Source organism: Scyliorhinus torazame, chromosome 9, assembly GCF_047496885.1.
Source record: "Scyliorhinus torazame isolate Kashiwa2021f chromosome 9, sScyTor2.1, whole genome shotgun sequence".
Classification (NCBI taxonomy): Eukaryota; Metazoa; Chordata; class Chondrichthyes; order Carcharhiniformes; family Scyliorhinidae; genus Scyliorhinus; species Scyliorhinus torazame.
The window spans coordinates 251,169,437-251,176,540 of record NC_092715.1 but is presented as its reverse complement, the minus strand read 5'-3'; the positions used below and the strand labels follow the sequence as shown (position 1 = coordinate 251,176,540).

At 49.7% G+C, this 7,104-nt stretch overlaps 1 long non-coding RNA gene across 2 annotated transcripts in view; it reads left to right on the top strand.

The window, feature by feature from the left end:
* Positions 1-398: 398 nt before the first annotated feature.
* Positions 399-7,104, top strand: part of LOC140429817 (uncharacterized) — a 332,392-nt gene continuing 325,686 nt past the window's right edge. For both annotated transcript variants that reach the window (XR_011949214.1, XR_011949213.1), the window contains exon 1: positions 399-571. This is a non-coding gene — a long non-coding RNA (uncharacterized lncRNA). The remainder of the gene's footprint in view (positions 572-7,104) is intronic.

The following is a 7,104-nucleotide window of genomic DNA, read 5'->3' as shown; positions in this document are numbered from 1 at the left end:
ATATTTCCTTTAACTGCTTAATCCCATTTAAAAATAATCCAGCCCATTATTTGTGTGCTTTACACTTTTCAGAAAAATATTTAAAGCTGCCATAGTTCTTTGGATTCTCCGGGTCCTGGAGATGCACTCGCCCACGAATCATGACGCATGTCTGGGGGGGGGGGGGGGGGGCCATTGCCAGAGGCCCTCGCAGTGATACTCCGATCCCGACCGGCGGATTTCCCAACAACTTGGTTCCAACCACGTATGGCTGGTCGTGACTCTCGGGCGGCGGCTGCAGGCTCAGTCCGCGGCCGCCCTGGTGGGGGGGGGGGGGGCGGGGGGGATCCAGCACTGGGGAGGCCTTATGGGCAATACGGCAGCAATCGGGCTGGTCCGAGGCAGCGGCGTGCACCCGATCCGGGGGGAGGCCTTGTGTCTTGGTCGGCGGTCCGAGTCCGTCATGGCGCTCGGCGTGGCCGCTGGGGGCCGTCGCCGCGCGCACGTACAGACTCGGAACCGGAAGTGCGGGGACCCGGATCCGCAGCCAAAGCTGTGTCAATTACTCCGTGACCCTGCCAGTCCCTTCAAGGTAAGTGAATAGCTCTTTATTTTTTGCAGGAAACTGGGGAGTGAAACACCAGCGTGGGGACATGGCCCCATTTTTGGAGAATCCAGCCCAATGTTTTGCATGCCCCACAAGTGATAATTGGAAATGTTTGATGGCAGCTGCACTTTTATATGTGCAGCTGCTTCCAAAAACCATGAATGTACGAATTGTAATCAGCCCCCAATCCCTTGCTGTCGATAATTGTTGGGGCTGCATTTGGGGATGGGACTTCCAGAATGAGGACTTGGAAGCCATTTTGGCTAAGCTGGAGTTGTCACTGTCCCCATGGTAATTCAAGTCGATGTTACCAAACACATGCCATGGGCGGGATTCTCCACTCCCGCGCCGAAGTGGCCGCGCCGTCGTGAACGCTGTCGAGGTTCACGACGGCGCGAAACGGCCCCGGTCCCGACCGATTCAGTCCCTGACAATGGGCCAGGATCGGGGCCGCGTCATCTACACGCGCCAGGCCTTGTCGCCCGCGTAAAGGTGGCGCCGCATAGATGACGCGGCCGGCGCCGCATAACAGGCGTAATCCGTGCATGAGTGGGTTGGCCAGCGCCAACCTGCGCATGCGTGGTTGCCGTCCTCTCTAAGTCCGCCCCGCAAGAAGATGACGGACGGATCTTGCGGGGCCGCGGAAGGAAGGAGGTCCTCCTTCAGAGAGGACGGCCCGACGATCGGTGGGCACCGATCGCGGGCCACCCCACATTTAAGGTACCCCCCGGTGCAGGATCCCCCCTCGCCACCCCGCAGGCCGCCCCCCCCCGCGTTCACGCGCCGCTCGCGACGGCAGCGACCAGGTGTGGACGGCGCCGGGGGGAACCCGCCGTTTTGGCCTGGCCGCTCGGCCCATCCGGGCCTGAGAATAGCGGGGGTGCCGGAGAATCGCCATTTTGGGTGTCTCCGGCGATTCTCCGGCCTGCGGCCCGCGAAACCCGACCGGGCCGTTCCCGCCGCTTGGGAGAATCGCGGGAGGGCGTTGGACCGGCGTCCCGGGAAATCTTGGCGGCCCAGGCGATTCTCCTAACCGGCGCGGGAGTGGAGAATCGCGCCCATGAATTCAATCTCTGTCAATTCACACTGTGGGGCACTACTTACAGTGCAAGGATGCAGTTACCATTTCATTCATACACACACACAGATAAACTCACATATACACACACTCACACAGAAACACACAAACACAGATACATGCATGGACACACACACACTCACAGATAAACTCACATATATACACACTCACACAGACACACACACACACACAGATGCATGCATGGACACACACATAGGCAAACCCAGATACATATGCACAAGGACAAGCAGTCATACTCAGTGCACAGACACACATGCAGACAAACGCACACACATGCACAAACACATACATACACACACATGCATACACACATACACGCACACACATGCATGCACACATGCACAGACACACACAAGCACATAGATGCACACATTCATACACCCACATGCACAGATGCACATATACACACCCACAGACACACACAGGCACACACCCACGGACACACACACAGGCACGCACACACACACACACACACATGCATATGTAGACACACACATATATATATGCACAAGCACAAACACACACAATCAGTGCACAGACACACAAAGACATATGCACACACATGCGCAGACACATACATATACACACATACATGCGCACATATATGCACAGGCACATATGCATGGTCACACACTAACTCATAGAATCATAGAAGGAGGCCATTTTGCCCATTGGGTCTGCACCGGCCCTTGGAAAGAGCGCCCCACGCCTACACACGATCCCCATAACCCAGTAACCCCACCCCACCTTTTTGGACACTAAGGGCAATTTAGCATGGCCAATCCACCTAACCTGCACATCTTTGGACTGTGGGAGGAAACCGGAGTACTCGGAGGAAACCCACGCACAAGGGAAGAACGTGCAGTCTCCGCACAGACTGTGACCCATGCCGGGAGTCGAACTGGGACCCTGTAGCTGTGAAACAACTGTGCTAACCACTGTGCTACCATGCTGCCCTAGATACACACATACCCACACATGCACAGCCAGGCACATACACACGCACACACACACACACATGCGCAGACATATATAAACACACACACACATGCGCACACGCACACACACAAATTCACACACACACATGAACAGGCACAGATATACCAACACACGTTCAGACACAGACACACAGATGCACACATGGACACACACACGTAAACACACATGCACATTCAGATACATACACAGACACACACATGCGCACACATGTGCACACACAGACGCACATACACATGCACATGCACACATACACACCCACATAGAGCCACATGCACACATAGATATACACAGACACACATACATACACATACATGCACAGACACACATACATACAAATACACACATGCATAGATACACACACAGACGCACACATGCATATACAGCTGCACAGGCATATGCACACATGTGCACACACGCACACATACACACAGGTACACATATATATACATTCACAGACACACAGGCACACACACAGGCACACACATACACAAACACACACATGCCAGACACACACGCATAGATATGCGCACAGAACACGCACAAAACACACACAAACGCACAGACACACACACACATACAATAATTTTATAATTTCATTGTCACAGAGCATGTCAGTGCTTTGATTTTCAATACCTGCTTATGGCCAGCAAATCCAGCAGTAATATCCTGATCAAAGTGAGGATTCTGTGCAAGGCAGCAGGGATAATTTTGACTTTGGGCAATAATGTAAAGGAGTGGATAGAAAATCTCTCCCAAATTTCTATTTCCTGTGATTTCAAAAGAACACAAAAAGCCAAAATGATGTGTAATTGAGTGCTGATTCCTGATCACCCATTGTGCACTCTCACACAAAGCGAACTTATCCAGTGACTGGCAATGATGAAAAAGATGAAGTGAGCCATGTTGCTTTCCCACTTCCTCTCCACAGTTCCTGTCAGACAATCCGACAGTAAACAGGCTGACTCAGGACTGGCGTTAGGCCATCCACAGGTTGCGCTGTGTTGTCATAAGAACATAAGAATTAGGAACAGGAGTAGGCCATCTGGCCCCTCGAGCCTGATCTTTGTGGACTCAGCTCCACTCCATCATTACATGGCTGATCTTTGTGGACTCAGCTCCACTCTCCGGCCTGTACACCATATCCCCCAATCCCTTTATTCTTTAGAAAGGCATCTATCTTTTTCTTAAAAATATTTAAAGAAGGAGCCTCAACTGCTTCACTGGGCAAGGAATTCCAGAGATTCACCAACCCTTTGGGTGAAGAAGTTCCTCCTACACTCCGTCCTAAATCTACCTCCCCTTATTTTGAGGCTATGCCCCCTAGTTCTGCTTTCCCCGACCAGTGGAAACAACCTGCACGCATCTATCCTATCTATTCCCTTCATAATTTTATATGTCTCAATAAGATTCCCCCGCATCCTTCTAAACTCCAATGAGCACAGTCCCAGTCTACTCAACCTCTCGACATAATCTAATCCCCTCAACTCTGGGATCAACCTAGTGAATCGCCTCTGCACTCCCTCCAGTGCCAATATGTCCTTTCTCAGGTAAGGAGACCAAAACTGAACATAATACTCCAGATGCGGCCTCGCCAACACCTTATACAATTGCAGCATAACCTCACTAGTCTTGAACGCCATCCCTCTAGCAATGAAAGACAAAACTCGATTAGCCTTCTTAATCACCTGTTGCACCTGCACACCAACTTTTTGCGACTCGTGCACCAGCACACCCAGGTCCCTCTGCACAGCAGCATGTTTTAACATCTTACCGTTTAAATAATAATCCATTCTGCTGTTATTCCTCCCAAAATGGATAGCCTCACACTTGGCAACATTGAATTCCATCTGCCAGACCCTAGCCCATTCACCTAACCTATCCAAATCCTTCTGCAGACTTCCGGTATCCTCTGCATTTTTTGCTTTACCGCTCATCTTAGTGTCACCTGCAAACTTTGACACATTGCACTTGGTCCCCAACTCCAAATCGTCCATGTAAATTGTGAACAACTGCGGGCCCAACACTGATCCTTGAGGGACCCCACTAGTTACAGGTTGCCAACCAGAGAAACACCCATTTATCCACACGCTCTGCTTTCTGTCAGTTAACCAATCCTCTACCCATGCTACCACTTTACCCTCAATGCCATGCATCTTTAGTTTATGCAGCAACCTTTTGTGTGGCACCTTGTCAAAAGCTTTCTGGAAATCCAGATATACCACATCCATTGGCTCCCCGTTATCTACTGCACTGGTAACGGCCTCAAAAAATTCTACCAAATTAGTCAGACACGACCTACCCTTTGTGATCCCATGTTGCGTCTGCCCAATGGGACAATTTCCCTCCAGGTGCCCTGCTATTTCCTCCTTAATTATAGATTCCAGCATTTTCCCTACAACTGAAGTTAAGCTTACTGACCTATAATTACCCGCTTTCTGCCGACCCGCTTTTTTAAACAGTGGTGTCACGTTTGCTACTTTCGAATCCTCTGGGACCACCCCAGAGTCTCGTGAATTTTGATAAATTATCACTAGTGCGTTTACAATTTCCCTAGCCATCTCTTTTAACACTCTGGGATGCATCCCATCAGGGCAAGGCGACTTGTCTACCTTTAGCCCCATTAGCTTGCCCAATACTGCCTCCTTAGTGATTACAATCATCTCAAGGTCCTCACCTATCATATCCTTATTTCCATCAGTCACTGGCATGTTATTTGTGTCTTCCACTGTGAAGACTGACCCAAAAAAACTGTTCAGCTCCTCAGCCATTTCCCCGTCTCCTATTATTAAATCTCCCTTCTCATCTTCCAAAGGACCGATATTTACCTTAGCCACTCTTTTTTGACTTATATATTTGTAGAAGCTTTTAATATCTGCTTTTATGTTCTGAGCCAGTTTACTTTCATAGTCTACCTTACTCTTCTTTATGGCTTTTTTAGTAGCTTTCTGTTGTCCCCTAAAGACTTCCCAGTCCTCTAGTCTCCCACTAATTTTTGCCACTTTGTATGTTTTTTCCTTCAATTTGATACTCTCCCTCACCTCCTTAGATATCCACGGTCGATTTTTCCCCTTTCTACCGTCTTTCTTTTTTGTCGGTATGAACCTTTTCTTTTATCGCTTTTAGGGAAGGCCCTGCTGAATTACACGCCACCCAGGCAGCTAACTGGACAGTGATGGTCCTTCAACAGAATCCACAATCCGCAAATCCTGCCAGCCAACAGCTGCCAGCCAATCGGAGGCCGGGGAGGCAGTGTCTCCCGCCAGTATAACACCCAACCGAGGCCTAGGATTATCACCGAATCGTAGGCCACCATTGAGCGATTGTGGGAGGGGTTTGTGGACTGGGGGTTATGGAGTGGGGGCGGGGAAAGGGGGTGGGATTAGGTAACAAGGGCAACAGGGAGTGGTTGTCAGTGAGGCTGCCGTCCCCAGTACTGAGTCCGCTGATTAGCTACTGGGTGCCTTTGAAAAAGGGCCCTCACACCCTCCCACCACCACCACCCCACCCGCTGGGAGCCCTAAAACAACCCTGTGCAGGTCTGCTTGTTGTGCTCCCGGAATGAGAAGAATGAGGAGGCCTCTGGCCACCACTGGGTTAATATTTGTGTTGCGGTTGGGGGACCCCAACACCTTACCACCATGGATTTAACTGTGGTGGGGGCGTGAGGGCGGCAGGGTATCGCCTATAACACTCCTGCCCTACTAACGTCCCTTCACCCCCACCCCTACAATCGCCACAGGGGAGGGCATTCAGTTCTACCCAATATAACATCACATGGCAACAGGTGGGTGTACCTTGAATACTCTTTTGCCAGTGTGGTAAATTAAGACCACAAAGAATATAGTCAAATGCGCTGCTTAAAAGAAGGAACTTCTTTACACAAATAAATAACAATGTTTAACATTAGCAGTTACTCAGCAGAGCAGCAGCAACAGCAATAACTTTGAAAACAGGGACACTAGTAAAACAGGTCTTGCTTACAGGTCCCCCTCTTTCAGACTGATAAGCCCACCAAAGCCCACAGATGCTCAGGACACTCAACAGAGGCCAATACAACAATTACAAAAGGGAAAGGCTTATTAGAACACTCTGTAACAGCCAGCAAGAAATTAAATGTATTTTTCATCAAAATCAATGCATCTTTCACCTCTGATTCAGAAAGTTATGGGTTTAAGTCCCACAGTAGTCTAAACATAAAGCTGAGATTGACACTCCCGCGCCGCTTTGAGGAAGTGTCGCACGTCATGGGTGCCATCTTTCGGATTAGATGTTAAGGCAAGCGCCAGTCTGTTCACTCAGATAGCTGCAAAAGATCCCACTTACATTATTTTGCAGAAGAGTTGGGGAATTTTCATGAACGTTTTTAATCCCTTGACCAACATTTCTAACAGATGGTCATGATGGCACTGCTGTTTGTGAG